Genomic DNA, 17,390 nt, shown 5'->3' on the forward strand with positions numbered 1-17,390 from the left:
TCCCGCGGCCAAACGAGGGTTTTATCACCCTCAAATCCCGAGGGCAAAAACGGGGGAGCATTTCCTGGTAGAGGCAGAGCATTCTGCAGTAGCTCTGCCTCTCCTCGAATCAATCCCTGCTGATCGCAGCCTCTCCCCGCCCCTCTCAGTCTTCTTTCACTGAGAGGAGTGGAGAGAGGCGGAGATACACGGTGGATTGACGCAAATGGAGGCAGAGCTACAGTGCTAAGCTCTACCTCCCTGGGCAGCAAAATCCACGACCAAGAAAGTCGTCGATTTTTGCCCTAGGATTTGAGAGTGATAAAACCCTTGTTCGGCCGTGGGATAGCGGCGGTTTAGGTCTGCCAATGATCCTTAACATAAATAAGAGGTAAAAACTGATTTTTAAAGAGGCTTCAGACTCTCTTTAAAGCTTTCTAGTAAAGTGAAACACAGTCTATTAACCTTTTGAGTAACTATCTAACAAATGTTTTCCTGTAGAAATGTTGATGTAACTAATCTTTTGGAGCAGAGGGGACATTTTTACTACAGTTCCATTTAAAAAAAAGTAATGGTTAGGAAAAAGTAGTGGTTAGGAAAAAGTAGTGGTTGATTTCAAGAAAAGGTAAGGTTTGTGGATACTGATATCAGGATAGGGAAGGGGATAGCGGTTACCAAGTTGTAAGGTTAGTATTAGGCACAGGTGATGGAAAAAGCTTTGCACTAGGCTTAAAGCAAACCTGAACGTGAAAAAAACCCATATAAAATAATGAATTGTATGTGTAGTATGGATAATGAATAGAACATTAGTAGCAAGGAAAATAGTTGTTTTTTTTTATAACATTGCATCATTCTGTCATATTTGCAGTTTACAAACCACACTCTGTATTTTAAACTATAAAACAGTGCAGAGCTAATGAACCTTTGAACTTTCCTGCACTAAAACCTTATCTCAACCTGTCTCTTACTGTTTCTTGGTTGTTTAAGTGCTTCAGGAAACAGGACTGTCTTCTACCCAAGCTGGGTGGAAGAGCTCAGAGAAGCTCTTTTGCATAGATAACAAAATAATTTTTTTTTGTAAACTCTTCCTGTACTGAAAACAATATGAGACTCTTTTCTTTGCTACGAATGTTCTATTTATTAGCTGTACTACACATACATTCATTATCTCATTAGTTTATTTTCACTTCAGGTTTGCTTTAGGTAAATCAATCAGGAGATGGCTGTTCAAGCATACATCAGGAATGGCGGATTTAGGAATACCTGTTTTACCTTAAATGCAGAATCTCATGCTGAGTTCCTATAGCCAAGAATTCTCAATGGTGAAAAACAACAGAACCTTCCATGGGAGAGATAGCCCTAGTTCTTCCATAACAGGGGGGCATTATTTGACCTGGGGGACATATAATAACTCCGGGGAGGAATATCACAGTGAAACAGAACAAGTTCAGCTTCACTGCCCAGAACTAATATGTAGAGAGGGGTTAAATAATGGCTGCTGAGAGAGGAGTAGACCTGCTTCTCTGATAATACAAGAACTTGTGAGTAATCAAGGAGACAAGCTCCCGGCGGTGATAGCCTTTCTATGGATGGTGAGTGGGCGTCTTTCTGTTTAGCGGTATATGCTTACAAATCCTCTTTTTCTCTTATGTTGCGGTATTGAATTAATGATTATTTTACAGACAGGAACCTCTGTAAGAGAGATGTCAGGACCTGGGTCATTATGTTGTGTTGTTGATTGCCTCATTCCTCATTACTCTAATATATATGGCCTGATTTATTGTCCGTTTGCTGTTGCCACGTCTTGTACTGATTCTGTGCATTCATCCAGGCCTCCCAATCTTTATGTGGGCAGTTACAATTTATTTAGAGGCAAATCATCAATATTCAATTATAATAAACTGTTTTGCGAGTGTTTTGCTTAAAGGAAAACTGTAATGACTAAAAAAAAAGAGTTTCCTTACCTGGGGCTTCTGCCAGTCCCCTGCAGCCGCTCTATGCCTCCGCCGTCCTGGAACAATCTTCCGGTCCTCCACCATGGGTAGGTTTCATTACCGCCCAGTCGATGGCCACTGCGCTTGCACGGCCCTGGCTGCGCGCATCCTTGATCACACTCCCATCACTGAAAGAGTCCTGCGCAGGCGCAGTATGAGGAAAACCTCATACTGCACCTATGCAGGAGTCAGGACGTTCCCATCAAGGGCAAAGCAAACGAGGATGGGTGCAGCCAGAGTTGAGCAGGCGCAGTGGCCGGCAACTTGCGCTAATGAAACTTAGCCACGGCTGGGGACCAGAGGATCATTCAGAGACAGTGCAGGCACAGGAAGGCTGGCAAACCGCAAAGCGTCCACAATTTACCGAATTGCGGAAGTTCTACAATCTTACCACATTACCTGAGTGATTCAGCGACTGCAGCTACTAATGAGATTGCTCTGGGATCACTCCCAAAACACTGCTAGTGGGCCCACCCCCATAGAGATCCACTGGTGTAAACATTTACAGATCCCTGTGATCGGCAAAAGCTACAAAAGCGCTCCTAGTGGGTCCCAGTCCTTACATAAGAATGATGCTTGCCAGTAATACACTTAACAAGAACTAAGTGCTTTGATCTCTGAAAGCAAATTGGAACAATATTAACATGCACTGAAGTCATACAATCCAGAAAAGGATTAAGAAGAAATGGAGCCCTAGGAAAAATAGCATTCTTTGCCCACTGCAGACAATCACCTGGCTTTTTAGAATAAGATTTGGTGGGGGCTAGCATCCACCAGGCCCCTAGTCTCTGTCCAGGCAATAAGCAACTGCCTAGGTTTGCCTTGTGGATGATCCAGCTCTGAAACGATCAACAGGATTTAACCTGTAGCAAATGGTCCAGTGCATGTGTCAGAATTCTAGCAGTTTATTTATGCAGGAAAAGCTGTCATATGTGTATGTTTTAAGTTTTAATGTTCTATGCAACATTTCATTGTAAACTGTTAAGTTGGGGTACTTCTTTAAGATAATGCTCTGAGACATCTCAGCATATTCCAGGCTGTGAATCTTATAATATTATTCTAGTTACAAGAAGTGAAAACATTTTTGTTTATTGTACAAAGCATCTTTCAAATATCAAGGTTATAGATAAGCGTACTGTGTGAAGACTGGAAACAAGTTTAAAGTCACATTACTGCAGCAATCAGATATATATACATTTTCTCAATTATTACATATAAATATTATAAATCTAAATATTAATAATTAATACAGTCCTTCAAAAGAGAGAAATAATTATTGTTAAACCCTATATAATTTAATACTTTGAAATACATTTAAATGCTGGATTCTGCAGTGAAAATTTCAAAACACATTAGCTGTGTTCCACAAAGTTGTTTTGACTATGAGTGTCCTTTGGAATGTCAACAACTTTACAAGGTTTTTTTATTGTCCCGTATTTAGGACAATTATGCCACCTGGCGGTTTCATAGTCTTATAAAATTAATATTATTAATACAGCTTGATATTCACATGATGAAATGCTTTCATCTGCTGGTTGAAAGTATTATGTTTATTTCTTCATCAGAAAGACAAATATATAGAACATGATTCTATATTATTAATATAGATTATTAATATGCAATTATATCTTATATGATTAATAGTTTTAAATAGAATTATATAATAAGCTTTATATTTAAATAAGTATATTAGAAGCCCTGTATGTTTCAATAAGCCTTAAATTGCTGAAGACTCTCATGGGTCTGTGTTAGTGTCAACCTGACCAATCTTATGTCTGGGAAAGGACAGACACATTCCAAACTAATTAGCAGAAGGACACATTATCAGAAATGCGTCATGAATGACATTGTTTAAAGTTTGAAAGTCCAAATGTCTGGGTAAAATAAGTCCACCAGCAGACAAGATGGCCGGTGACGTCAATTTTTAATTAACTGCTTCAGAAATGACCTATTTAGAATTTGTAAACACTCCAAATGACGTTAATTCTCACAAGATAAGGTAATTAAGAAGTTTATAAACAAAAATGTTATGGTTATTTTAAATGTTAGCTATTTACAGTATTCAAAACAAAGATAGCGAGCTACGCACGAAAGTTTCAGCCAATCAGAACCTGGGATTTAGGGAAAGTCCAGATTTGGCAGCCATATTGCATCCAATCACTATCAAAGTAGGAGCTGAAAGCTCATAGTTTGCACAAGCCTACCAATCTCCTGAGAAGACACACGAGGCAGAAGCTACCTTCCCACACGTGGTTCTAGATGCTGAAGAGATGACAGAGAAGGGGTAATATGTTTAATATTCTGGTGATTAACTGCAGCATTAAGTTCTGTTAAGATGTTAGCAAGAAGTTTTTTTAGAAGCTATTTTTTTATTCTATTTCTTTAAGAAGATAACTACAAGTTTTACACAGCTATTGATACAGATGAGACTACTTTTGATCTTATTCTACATACCACAACTGTTATATTCTTTTTTGAATGTGCTTAGAAGATTGATGTTTCGTACTTCTTAAACAGCACACCTATCTTGCTTCAACGGCTGTGCCAGGTCTAGCCTGTGTGGCTGATACAGACTTGATGCAAGCAAAAAAGTAAAGATGACCAGCACTGGCCAATTCTTAAAAAGCAGAATATTTATTCACAAAAATGAGTGAATAAAAATAGCCAATTGCTAATGGCTATTTTTATTCACTCTTTTTTGTGAATAAATATTCTGCTTTTTAAGAATTGGCAAGTGCTGGTCATCTTTACTTTTTTGCTTAGAAGATTGATGAACGCTTGGCTATAAAGGCCATGATGAGATGGAATACTGTTAGAAGGAAACACTACGTGGAAATGTTCATATTTTGTATATGTTACGGCCAGAACCCGAAGTCTGGCCACTTCGGGTTCTGGCCGGTCACAACGCGAAGTGGCCGCTTGATGCGGCCAATATAAGAAATGCTGCAGAATTTCGGACTTTGGCCGGCCAGAATGCGTTCTGACTAAATGTGGCCGGCCAAGTCCAGAAGCTCACCTCTTAGGAAGTGCTGTCCCACTCTCCGTGCACTGCGCTGTCCCCCGCTTTTCAATTCCCTGTTCGTATCCAGCCTGCCCGTCCAGTTCCCCGTTTGTTCGTCTGCCTGCATGTTGCGCTTCTGCCCGTCCAGTTCCCCGTTCGTCTGCGGCTGCCTGCATGTTGCGCTTCTGCCAGTCCAGTTCCCCGTTCGTCTGCCTGCATGTTGCGCCTTCTGCCCGTCCAGTTCCCTGTTCGTCTGCCTGCATGTTATGCCGATGCCCAGCTCTCCATTCACTGCAAGTTGTGCCGCTGTCCCCTGCTTTCCAATTCCGCGCTCTTCAATTCCCCGCTCGTCCAATTCTGCCTTCTGCCTTCTCACTGCTCCCCGCTGCCTTCTGCCTTCTCACTGCTCCCCGCTGCCTTCTGCCTTCTCACTGCTCCCCGCTGCCTTCCGCCTTCTCACTGCTCCCCGCTGCCTTCCGCCTTCTCACTGCTCCCCGCTGCCTTCCGTCTTGTTTCTCAGGAGTCAGGACCCAGGGATGCCTTTCCTGCTGCTGTTTTGCCGACGAAATAGCACTTTCATTCCTTCTCTCCATCTTCTTCCTGCCGGCTTCCTCCTCAGCCTGTATGTATTTAGCGAGTTTAGCCTGTCTAATTCCTCCTCATCTGTGACTAATCAAAGTTGTAATTTGATCTCTTCCCTGTGTCACCTGACTGCCATGTCAGATAAGCTAATTCAAAAGCACAGGATGTTAACACTATGCCTGCTTCCGTGAAAGCAGGAAGTAGCCACACTGCAGATTTGTTGCAGGATTTGTATCAGGTGAAACAAAGAAATGCTTTTCTTTAAAAACATTATGCTGTATCTTTCAGAGAGGAAGTTCCGAGTGCCATTGATGGTGCTGGACAGGACCCGGGATGTTCTGGGATTTGTGCGTTTTGGACTTTGGCCGACTGACTTTGGCCATTTCTAGAACTGGCCGGCCAATGTCAGAAATTCCCAGCATTTTGGACTTTGGCCGACGTCAAATTGGCCAGTTCTAGAAACAGCCGGCCAATTCTAGAATTGGCCGATTTCTGGTTTTGGCCGTAACATATATACAGTATGCTGTAATGATAAGCAAATACAATTTTTTATATAAAATCATATACTGAGTTCTCTGATTCATTTCAAGGTACACCGTCAATCTATAATTACTGTTATAGAGGGTCCAGACCCCGCTATGCCGGATTTATATGATATAAACGCTTTAAAGGCTGGTTCTTTACTGAGTTAGCAATCATGAAAAAGGCAAGAATGGCTCAAGTTTTTGACACATGAAGACCAGTCTTCCCTGATTACACTGGCACCGTTGAGTATTTCTAAACCAAGGGATTAACCACTTGAGGACCGCAGTGTTAAACCCCCTTAAAGACCAGCCTTAATTGGCCACTGCAGCTTTAAGGCCAAGCTGCAGGACCGCACAACACAGCACACGAGTAATCCCCCCCCCCCTTTCCCCCCACCAACAGAGCTCTCTGTTGGTGGGGTCTGATCGCTCCACATTTGTTTATTTTTTAATGTAAATATTTATTTCCTTTTTTTTAAATAAAAATTGCACTTTTTTTTATATTTGCTCCCCTGCTCCCTCCCTCCCACCGCCAGTCAATCAGGGTGACTTACCAAACACACAATTGGAGAACCTCACTCCCAAACAGTTCTCTGCTGCTTTATAAAGCCTGCAGGCTGCTTATAAGCCAATGAAAAGTGCACACATAATACACCTAGCTTGCAGTGATAATCAAGCAAAAGCTGAGCAAGTCAGCCAATTAGTAGGAGAGGGCTTCAGTTGCATATAGACAATGGCTATATGACCAGCAGGGGGCACCAGCGTGCAGGATATTCCCTCTCATCTGCCCCCCTCCTAACTAAACTGCATGGGATACTACAATAATTAAAAACAATGGTGCATGAGCCAGCCTGGGGCCCCGGGAACTCTCACTGCCCGGGGCCCCAGAACCAGCATCCAGATCAGCCGCCAAATCTACAGATGTGTGGCCACCTTTAATGGGCATTCCCGATTTATCCCCTTCCATGTGCAGTACCCCCCCCCTCTATTCCTTGTGCAGCTACCCTCTTCCATGTCTAACCCTTCAGATCTGTACAGATCCCTTGGGCAGCAGCTCCCTATTTCCATGTGTTGCTCCTTCTTTGCAACCTCTGTATTCCATTTGTAGCCTCTTCTTCCATATGCAGCAACCCCTCTTCATGTCCTGCCACCCCTTGGCCAGCTGTCACCCAAGGCCCTAGCCTTTGTGGCCTTACCCAGAAGTCCAGCCCTGGGTGTACTGCACTGCTGGTCTTCCAGCAAAGCATTTATTCCTGTCCTGATGGCCTTTCTTTCACACAACTTAAGGTACTCAAGCAGTTAACATCCTTATCCTGGCCGCTCACACACTGAGAGCCATGAAATATATGGGAAAACCGATAAAAGAGAACTTCTCCTCGTCGCCAGAGAAAGAAAAATAGGTATATTCACTCAATTAAGTGGAGAGAAATAATTACACAGATGTGCCTTCAGAAGAGATCTAACATTATCAATCACATTGACGAAACTCTTCTTGCCGGTGCCAGATAAATCATCAGCGTTCTTTTATTGTTTTAATCTGTATCTCGTCGATGTTTCGTTAGCCAACGAAGAATTAACTAAATTGAGGAGGATATAAAAAGTGACATTCAATCTATGAGAGGGAACGCCAGGCTTCTGCCTGTCACTCAGGTATTATTTATAGCAGCTGGATTGCTCTTAGTTACAGTACGTTGTAAATGTGTATTACAGAGGAGACGTAGCATCATCAGGACCGCATGTCCATCCAGGTTAATGCCAGGCAGAAAATTTGCCCACACTGCCCAGTGATAGGATTTACCATCATAACATTGTCATGGGACAGTCTGTAAATGACATTGCTATTTAGAGATCAGGTACTAGCTGCTGGCGTCTGTTTTCTGCAAATAGGACATGGCCCTTGAAATTACCGTGAATCAGAAAAGGATTAAGATAAAATGGGGCCCCATGCAGGATTGCGCTTTTTGCCCAGTGCTGATGGTCACCTGGCTTTTTTGTTTAGATTGGATGGGGGCATCTGCCTAGATTTGCCTTGTGCATGATCTGGCTCTGTTTTGAATTCCCCTTTCTGTGTCTCAGAACTTTGTATTTCTGGACAAAGCACAAGGTAAAAATGTATTATTGCACCTCTTTTCACCCTTAGGTCTAGGGCCCACCGGGCATCACTCCTGTGCTTGCAATCACGTAAGCGCTTCATGCAGCAATCCCCGGCACATTTTCTGGCACAATTTTTATGGCGATTGGAAGCACTGTACAAGTGCTTTGGATTGCCGGGTTTTGGTTTTTTTTTTAAAATCCAGTGTAAATAAAGTTTAAAGTGTACCAGAGACAACAGGAAAATAAGATTTTATACTTACCCCGGACTTCCTCCAGCCCCATAAGCATGTGTGAGTCTCTGCTGTTCAGCTGCAATCAGCCCTGGTAACTGGCGCAGAGGACCCAGACTGACGTGACTGAGCCAGTTACCGAGGCTGATTGCGGCTGAACGGCAGACCACAGGAGAATGGCAGGGGACTCACATGTGTTTATGGGGCTGGAGAAAGCCCTGAGTAAGTATCAAATCTGTTTTTCCTGCTGTCTCTGGTTTCCTTTAAAAAATACTTACCGAGTCTCCCAAGATTAGTTTCTGCCAGCTTCCAGTGCATTGCCCCACTCCCTACCACAAAAGGTCATTGGTGCTAAACAGAGAAGCGCCCGCTTGTGCTAGGGGGTGGGGCTACGCACCAGAAGCTGGACCCAACAAGCATTTTAAACATTATTTAAATAGAACAATCTCCCACAAAGTCGCTGCAAAATAACTTTGGAAAAGCGGTTCAAAAGTGATTTTGCAGCGCTCCTATTTCTAGCATTGACGTGCAATGCTGTAAAAATGCTACAAGATCCATGACTGCAATTTTTCCAAATTGCAACCACAGGTGTGGGTCCACCTGCACACACTTGCACCAGTGTAGTGCTCTTTGGGATCACTGGTGATCATTGGCGGTCCCAAAGCACAGCTGAAATCACTCCAGTGGGCTCAGGTCTTACTGCTTCACTGGGTTTACAGCAATGACACATTCAATCTACAAGATGGGGGTATCCAAAACATCTGTAGGCATTCTGGCTCTGCTTTCACACAACAGGAAGTAATCATTCACCTTTTAGTACCAGCTGACAGTAATGCAACTTACAAAGTAGGAGCCCATCCAGGCCTAGATTTACATCACAGGAGCCTATAGGCAGAGATGTCCTAGTAACTTAGATTTTGCCCTCCATGAACCTACAACCCCCACCGAACCGCACCACAAGTGTGCTGACTGTCCCAACTGTCACTTCTCCCTTACTTCACTTGCCTGATGTAGGTAGTGACAGGTGCACCTTCATTTTAGATAGAAGTACCCTCAATATTAAGTAGCTAGAGGTGCCCACAAGTATTAGGTGGCTAGAAGAACTTCAGTATTAAGTAGCTAGAGGTGCCCCTGACTGAAGGGAGATCTGGTCAGTGGAATGCCGAGAGGCCGGGTGAGTAACCTCTCACTTACACTCTCATCAGGAATCTTCATATGGAAGGAGGGAGGCAGGCGTTTGATGAGGGGAGTGAGCCGCCTTTCCATCATCAGGCGCCTGTAGACACATGCCTACAGTGCCTTATGGTAAATCCAGCCCTGAGCCCATCTAAACTACTAGTTATAGGCAACAAAGCAGGAGGCGGAGCCCATCTAAACTACTAGTCATAGGCATCACCCAACAAATTTCGATGACCCTCCTTATAACATCCCTTTCCCCCTCCGCGCAGTGGCACCAGTGGCATCACAAAGACATAGGCAAAGCATGCATTTCAATTCTCAGTCGTCTAAAACGAGTGCACTGCCTGATGTTTTTAAAGTCTTATATTCTCAGATTTCTTTCTATTTGAATTCATACAATTGCAAAATGTCTTTAGAGTTGAGTTTACATCACTAGCAACTTTCTAATCTTCCAATTCTATGCTCCCATCCATTTATGCGCTATGCTGCGCAAGTTGTTTGGGGAAAACCCACCGCCACTTAAAATGTGTTTGTGAGTGGTTTGGGGTTCCAATGGTTTGCGCCTGAATTCCCCATGGTCTACTTTGCAAACCTAGCCTCCACCCCCTGGTCTTTTACCCCCAACATGACACCAGACTCCCACTCACGTGCCTAAACCACCACCACATGCCGTAAAAAAGCTTCACTACAGTGTCCTGCTGCAAACAGTGATCACCAGTAGAGATGGCCCGAACCTCTGATTTTCGTTTCGTGAACCGGGTTCGTAACCTTCCGCAAAAGTTCGGTTCAGGCGAACTTCCGCAAACCGCAATAGACTTCAATGGGAAGGCGAACTTTGAAAACTAGAAACACTTATGCTGGCCAGAAAAGTGATGGAAAAGGTGTTTCAAGGGGTCTAACACCTGGAGGGGGGCATGGCGGAGTGGGATAGACGCCAAAAGTCCCCGGGGAAAATCTGGATTTGACGCAAAGCAGCGTTTTAAGGGCAGAAATCACATTGAATGCTAAATTGCAGGCCTAAAGTGCTTTAAAACATCTTATTTATTTATTGTATTTATAAAGCGCCAACATATTACGCAGCGCTGATCATATCTTGCATGTGTATACATCAATCAGGGAGTGTAATTAGAGTACTGCTTCACACTGACACACCAAACTCACTGTGTAATGCACCACAAACCGGTGGGCGGAGCTTGAGGACTCGAAATCCACGGCAGTTGAACTGTGCTTGGGAAACTACTGCTACGCGGAAGTGTCCGCGCGGAAAAGATCCACATACACGGAGGACATGTGCATCATCAGCGGGCTGGCGTCCCGCAACCATCAGCACTACAGGCTGCTCTGCTGTGTCCAGCATGGACTGCATATTGCTGACATGAGGAGGGGAGAATACAGGCAGGCCACAGAACCATGAGTTTATGCAACAAGGACTGACCATAATGCATGGCTGATAAGGCTAATGTCGTCTGCTCCCATGAGTTGTTTGCTGGATATTTGCAGCCTTAGTCGCTCCTCTGTCGCTGGTTGCCTGTACAACTGTCTGCTTACCTCTGCCATCTCTGCTACGCATATGCCTGATTAACCTGTGAGTCTGCGAGTGGGACTTGCTTTGTGCTTGGAGATTGCTTATACACTGGGATAGGATTGTCTTGTAATACTCCCAACTACATGGAACTGACCTTCTGTGTTAAGGTGGACTGTCCTCCGTTATTTTCAGTTGGATCTAGATAAATTCTCATGATTTGACACAATTTTAGGAAATAGGGTCCTCGCTCCTTGGACTTTTGGGTTTTTATTGGTGGGTGGGTGGGATTTTTGTGGCATGCCTGACATCCAGTTTTTCATATCTTTTACCCAATTTTGATAATAAAGTGAAGAATTTTGTACCGATTATACAACTTGTCTAGTTTTGGTCATATCTCGCTTGTTTGCACATTCCCCCCCTTTTTATTTATTAATGCACCACAAACAGCTGTTTGTGTAGTGACGGCCGTGCTGGACTGGTGCGCAACATGGGGAGAGTGCAGGCCGTGGCGGTTTTCAAGCCCATATGGTCGCCGGGCTGTGGTAGCTCAATGATAGAACAACAGTGACTGTCCAGCTGATCAAATTTGGTCTGTCCACAATGAAGCAACGACCTTATTATCTTGGGTGTGCCCCCCCCCCCCCGGAGACACGCATATATAGCCGGCGGTCATTGCTTCATTATGATACGCAAGCCCCTACACCGCGGCAAGGTAATGATCACGAAGGGGAATTGGCACATGTACTTGCCTTTTGTTTTGTTGTTGCAGCTGCAGTGCAGCCAGAAAAATGAGGCAGGCATGTACACGCACCAGAAAAATTAGTATAGCAGCCGCTGCTAGCAGCGGCCTAAAAAATTCAGGAATCCGCCTGGAGTCCTGGACCCTGTTGGTGGTGGCGGATAAGGCAGTCAAGTGGCCTGCGGGCAGAGGTGCTGTGTGGGGAGCGACTTAGTCTTGGGGCAGGCAGTCACACGGCGTGCAGGCTTTCCAGACCACGTGGTCAGATGGACCCTTGACCCAACGCTGTGTGCCAGAGATGACACCACTTGCCCTTCAACGTCACGGTACAGTTTGGGTATCACCTTTTTTGAGAAATAATTGCATATCTTCCACTGCGGTTAGTGTTGGGCGAACATCTAGATGTTCGGGTTCGGGCCGAACAGGCCGAACATGGCCGCGATGTTCGGGTGTTCGACCCGAACTCCGAACATAATGGAAGTCAATGGGGACCCGAACTTTTGTGGTTTGTAAAGCCTCCTTACATGCTACATACCCCAAATTTACAGGGTATGTGCACCTTGGGAGTGGGTACAAGAGGAAAAAAAAATTTAGCAAAAAGAGCTTATAGTTTTTGAGAAAATCGATTTTAAAGTTTCAAAGGGAAAACTGTCTTTTAAATGCGGGAAATGTCTGTTTTCTTTGCACAGGTAACATGCTTTTTGTCGGCATGCAGTCATAAATGTAATACATATAAGAGGTTCCAGGAAAAGGGACCGGTAATGCTAACCCAGCAGCAGCACACGTGATGGAACAGGAGGAGGGTGGCGCAGGAGGAGAAGGCCACGCTTTGAGACACAACAACCCAGGCCTTGCATGAGGACAAGAAGCGTGCGGATAGCATGCTTTGTACCACCATGCAGTCATAAATGTAATAAAGATAAGTGGTTCAATAAACAGGGACCACGCGGCAACGCTAACCCAGCAGCAGCACACGTGATGGAACAGGAGGAGGCGCAGGAGGAGAAGGCCACGCTTTGTGAGACACAACAACCCAGGCCTTGCATGAGGACAAAAAGCGTGCGGATAGCATGCTTTGTACCGCCATGTAGTCATAAATGTAATAAAGATAAGAGGTTCCATAAACAGGGACCGGCAACGGTAACCCAGCAGCAGCAGCAGCAGCAGCAGCACACGTGATGGAACAGGAGGAGGCGCAGGAGGAGAAGGCCACGCTTTGTGAGACACAACAACCCAGGCCTTGCATGAGGACAAAAAGCGTGCGGATAGCATGCTTTGTACCGCCATGTAGTCATAAATGTAATAAAGATAAGAGGTTCCATAAACAGGGACCGGCAACGGTAACCCAGCAGCAGCAGCAGCAGCAGCAGCACACGTGATGGAACAGGAGGAGGCGCAGGAGGAGAAGGCCACGCTTTGTGAGACACAACAACCCAGGCCTTGCATGAGGACAAAAAGCGTGCGGATAGCATGCTTTGTACCGCCATGTAGTCATAAATGTAATAAAGATAAGAGGTTCCATAAACAGGGACCGGCAACGGTAACCCAGCAGCAGCAGCAGCAGCAGCAGCACACGTGATGGAACAGGAGGAGGCGCAGGAGGAGAAGGCCACGCTTTGTGAGACACAACAACCCAGGCCTTGCATGAGGACAAAAAGCGTGCGGATATAGCAGCAATGCTTTTTGCCGCCATGCAGTCATAAATGTAATACAGATGAGAGGTTCAATAAACAGGGACCGGAAACGCTAAACCATCCCAGATGTTCATCGGTCATGTTACTTGGTTGGGGTCCAGGAGTGTTGCGTAGTCGTTTCCAATCCAGGATTGATTCATTTTAATTTGAGTCAGACGGTCTGCATTTTCTGTGGAGAGGCGGATACGCCGATCTGTGATGATGCCTCCGGCAGCACTGAAACAGCGTTCCGACATAACGCTGGCTGCCGGGCAAGCCAGCACCTCTATTGTGTACATTGCCAGTTCGTGCCAGGTGTCTAGCTTCATGCCCGGTTTCAGGTCCAGCGGTGCCAGCCACAAATCCGTCTGTTCCTTTATTCCCCTCCAAATTTCCTCCCCTGTGTGCTGCTTATCCCCAAGGCAGATCAGCTTCAGCAACGCTTGCTGACGCATGCCAACAGCTGTGCTGCACTGCTTCCACGATCCTACTGCTGCTGGTGCTGGGTTAGCATTTCCGGATGAGGTACAGCTTTGAGATGCGTTGGAGGAGAAGGAGTCAGAGAGGTAGGTGCTGCTGTTGTTATCCAGCTGTTTGCGGCGTGGGCAACACCCGCGCCGTAGCAGGTGAGGAATCGCTGCCAGGCTCCACAAGGTTCACCCAGTGCGCGGTAAGGGAGATGTATCGACCCTGGCCGAACGCACTCGTCCAGGTGTCAGTGGTGAGGTGAACCTTGCAGGCAACGGCATTCTTCAAGCTTCGGGTTATTTAGCTGACCACGTGCTCATGCAACTCAGGCACTGCAGAGCGCGCAAAGTGGTAGCGGCTGGGAACCACGTAACGTGGGATGGCCACTGACATCATGCCCTTGAAGCTGTTTGTCTCCACCACTCGATATGGCAGCATTTCGCAGGCCAGAAGCTTGGCTATGCTGGCTGGCTGTTACTGCCACGGCCCGGGGGTCATTTGCTGGCAATTTCCTCTTGTGCTCAAACATCTCAGAGACAGACAACTCAACCGTAGCGCTGCACACCGAAGGGCTGTTGGTTGTTGTGTTTGATGAACACTGGGAGACCTCAAGAGCACTAGTCCGGAAAGTGACAGTGTCAGCATCGTCTGATGTTTGTGAATGTTGTGAACCACGCAATGGCTGGGCTACTGCTGCTGCTGAGGCGGGTCTGGTGGTGAGTCTGGTGAACCCAAGGGAGGCAGTGTTGCTGGTGGTACCCTGTCCTGCCGCGTTTGCCCACAGAGTGGGATGTTTGGATAGAATGTGGCGGCTCATGCTGGTGGTGGAGAGGTTGTTAATACTTTTCCCCCTGCTCAGGCGGGTCTTGCACACCTTGCAAATCGCCATGGTAACATCCTCAGTGCAGTCTTCAAAGAAAGCCCAGACTTTAACTGGCTGAGGACTCGGACCTCGTGCGTGATGTGCTGGTGCTGCTTAACCCACTGCTGGACGCTTGAGAGGTCATCCAAGTAATTATCTGGTCCTGTTCTTTTGGATCTGTGAGGGTTGTTGTCCTGGACAACATGGGCAGTATTGAGTGGGTTTTCTTGGGTGCTCCCCTGTGGCCTGTACGTGAACCGTCAGGGGAAACACCTCTTCCCTTGCCCCTCCCTCTTTCACCGGATTTCTTCCTCATTTCACTTATCCTTAAAGTACACGCTGACTGGCAGCAGTACAGTGGCAGTACAGAAATGCTATACAGTGGTGGGTGAGCGGTGTACCACTATTGTCAGCAGTGACACAGAGCACAATGCTATACAGTGGCGGGTGAGCGGTGTACTACTGTTCCCAGCAGACACAGAGTGGAAGTAAACACAATGCTATATAGTGTGGCTGAGCCGTGTACACAGAGTGGCATTAAACACAATGCTATATAGTCTGCTATATAGTCACCCCGAACAGGGTGATGTTCTGCAGAACCCGAACAGTGGCAAACACTGTTCGCCCAACACTACTGGGAGGGAACGCAGATTTTAGTACCTAAACACACGATACAACATGTTTTCCGGGGTCGGACTCTGAGGCACATACAGATGGTCCCGATCATCATCCTCATCATACAACTCTTCTCCTGAGTCTGACCCACCCACCACCTCTGCCACCCCAACATCCCCAGACACAGACCCCTCATCGTCCTCAACATTAACTTGGGATGCTGGCCTGAGCCAGACCTCCTCCTCCACATCAGGCCCCATCATCTCCTCAATGGCAGCCCTCATTAATCGCTCTGGCGACGGACTGATGGACACAACGTTCTCCTCCGGGGAGGGCTGCTGCTGACCACTGGCTGCTGGGGTGGATGTTATAGCTTGCGTGGGGCGTTGGCTGTTGCTGTTGTTGGGAGTGCTGCTCACAGCGGAGGTCTCTGGGGAACTCATGTTGAGCTCATATAGTGGTTGACGGTGAGTGGAGTATTACTGATCCCAGCAATATACACACTGACTGGCAGAGTACGCAATGCTATATAGTGTGGCTGAGCGGTGTACACAGAGTGGCAGTAAACACAATGCTATATAGTCTGGCTGAGCGAGCGGTGTACTACTGTTCCCAGCAGAATCAGAGTGGCAGTAAACAATGGTATATAGTCTGGCTGAGCGGTGTACACAGAGTGTCAGTAAACAATGGTATATAGTCTGGCTGAGCGAGCGGTGTACTACTGTTCCCAGCAGAATCAGAGTGGCAGTAAACAATGGTATATAGTCTGGCTGAGCGGTGTACACAGAGTGTCAGTAAACAATGGTATATAGTCTGGCTGAGCGAGCGGTGTACTACTGTTCCCAGCAGAATCAGAGTGGCAGTAAACAATGGTATATAGTCTGGCTGAGCGGTGTACACAGAGTGTCAGTAAACAATGGTATATAGTCTGGCTGAGCGGTGTACACACAATGCTATATAGTCTGCTATATAGTGTCAGTAAACAATGGTATATAGTCTGGCTGAGCGAGCGGTGTACTACTGTTCCCAGCAGAATCAGAGTGGCAGTAAACAATGGTATATAGTCTGGCTGAGCGGTGTACACAGAGTGTCAGTAAACAATGGTATATAGTCTGGCTGAGCGGTGTACACACAATGCTATATAGTCTGCTATATAGTGTCAGTAAACAATGGTATATAGTCTGGCTGAGCGAGCGGTGTACTACTGTTCCCAGCAGAATCAGAGTGGCAGTAAACAATGGTATATAGTCTGGCTGAGCGGTGTACACAGAGTGTCAGTAAACAATGGTATATAGTCTGGCTGAGCGAGCGGTGTACTACTGTTCCCAGCAGAATCAGAGTGGCAGTAAACAATGGTATATAGTCTGGCTGAGCGGTGTACACAGAGTGTCAGTAAACAATGGTATATAGTCTGGCTGAGCGGTGTACACAGAGTGTCAGTAAACAATGGTATATAGTCTGGCTGAGCGGTGTACACAGAGTGGCAGTAAACACAATGCTATATACTCTGGCTGAGCGAGCGGTGTACTACTGTTCCCAGCAGACACAGAACAGTAAACAGAATGCTATATAGTGTGGCTGAGCGAGCGGTGTACCACTATTCCCAGCAGACACAGAACAGTAAACAGAATGCTATATAGTGTGGCTGAGCGAGAGGTGTACCACTATTCCCAGCAGACACAGAACAGTGAACAGAATGCTATATAGTGTGGCTGAGCGAGCGGTGTACCGCTATTCCCAGCAGACACAGAACAGTGAACAGAATGCTATATAGTGTGGCTGAGCGAGCGGTGTACCACTATTCCCAGCAGACACAGAACAGTAAACAGAATGCTATATAGTGTGGCTGAGCGAGCGGTGTACCACTATTCCCAGCAGACACAGAACAGTAAACAGAATGCTATATAGTGTGGCTGAGCGAGCGG

This window comes from Hyperolius riggenbachi, chromosome 4 (genome assembly GCF_040937935.1).
Source record: "Hyperolius riggenbachi isolate aHypRig1 chromosome 4, aHypRig1.pri, whole genome shotgun sequence".
Lineage (NCBI taxonomy): Eukaryota > Metazoa > Chordata > Amphibia > Anura > Hyperoliidae > Hyperolius > Hyperolius riggenbachi.